Raw genomic sequence first — 1,810 nt, forward strand, 5'->3', positions numbered from 1 at the left:
CGTAACGTATACTTAAAAATCAACAATTAATCTAATACTGAATACAAACATTTAAAATTAAAAACAATAAAAATATTTAAAATTCAAATAAAATGAATATTTTAAATTAAAACAAAGTAAAATTAATTTAAATCATAAATTCAGAGTTTTAAATCTAAGATGACCAAGAAATAGTGAAAGAAGCCAACGCAATGGAAAGTTGTGGTGGGCGGCAGTGATTGGATAAAGCTGTGGTGTCGAAAAATACCAGAATATTATCTAGATTATTTTTTAGGATGAATCTCTACGTATAAGCGATTTTGTTATACAAGTTTTACAAGTTCTCTAATTGATATTACGCTCAAATGCTTGTTATGCATATATGTTTCAGCGTTTCTAACATATTTTTAATTTTTGAAAGGATTCCGTTTCTTTTTTTGAATTTTTTGTCTTTTCTTTTTTCTTCTTCATTTACGTAATTTTCTCTTTCTGTTCTTTTTCTTCGTTATTCTCGATTTCCATTGTTTTTTGACATCAAACTCTGAAATCGTTTTTGAAGATAATGGATAATTCAACTTCAGATTGTCAGATGAACCAGTGCGTGAACCTTGTCTGTGAAATTTGTTATTAATTCTTCCTTGTTTGAATTGAATCTAATGTACTAGTTCTGATTAGAATTAATATAATCTTGTCCATTTTATATCAGATGTTCGGGTGTAGATCAGGAATATTTGGGTGTATTTACAGTTTATGATTTTTCATCTGACGGAGGGTGAATTGTCTTATTCTTTTAGTTGAATTATTTTAGTTTCTGTTTAGTTATGATTCATGAATCTGGTTTTTGTTATTTTTTATGATGGTTTTATAGTTGTATTTGCATTCTATAGTTTATGATTGTTTTAATATGGTGTATTTTGAGTGTATTTTGCAGCCCTTCTATGGTATATTTTGGGTGTATTTTGCAGCCCTTGCTGATTTTGGTGGCTAATTTTAGTGTATACATAACATAACTCATTTCTGTATCTGCAGCAAATTTGGGCGTAAAAACGAAGATATTTGGGTGTAATACAAAGATATTTGGGTGTAAAACGAAGATATTTGGGTGTCTTTTTATTCCGATAAGTTCTGCATAATTCAGAACTCTTCCTCTTCCTCCTCCTCATCTTCTGCTACTTCTTCTTCTTAATCTTCCTATTTCATATTTTCATAATTTTTTTGGAAGGAAAAAATCAAACAAAGAAAAAAAAATACATAATGTTGCAAAATCAAAAGAAGAAGGAGGAAAAACACGACGATGAAGATGAAACACGCGAAGAAAAAGGAGGAGAAACACAAAGGAGGAGAAGAAGAAGGAAGAAGAGGAGGAGGAGGAGAAACACGAAGAAAAATGACAGTTGTGGTTTTTATCGAAGAAGAAAAATAGTCGTTCATAATGGTGAGTAGCGCGCTTTGGAAACAGGAAATGTTTGAGTAACGTGCGTGTATTTACTCTTGAATGTAGAAGTGTAATACGCGTGCGTGTGTTTTGTTAGACTTATGCCAATTTGTAAGACTTGTAAACAAAAAAAATTGTATATATATCATACCTGTTAGCGATAAATGTAGTAATTAATTTTGTAATAGGAGTACATAAGTATTAAAAAGTACATAAAGTGTTATTTTTCAAAAAAATAAAAATCTAAAGATGTTTGTTAGGTGGTTACACCTCATGTAGTAGATTTATTTGTTTATTGGCTAAGATGAGTTGTTTTTTTTTTTTCTTAGTTAGATTGTTTTTTTCCTTTTAATTTTAAGCAGAATTTATTTTCACGATATTTTTTAACATTGCAGA

The sequence above is a fragment of the Arachis ipaensis genome, chromosome B03, assembly GCF_000816755.2.
Source record: "Arachis ipaensis cultivar K30076 chromosome B03, Araip1.1, whole genome shotgun sequence".
Classification (NCBI taxonomy): Eukaryota; Viridiplantae; Streptophyta; class Magnoliopsida; order Fabales; family Fabaceae; genus Arachis; species Arachis ipaensis.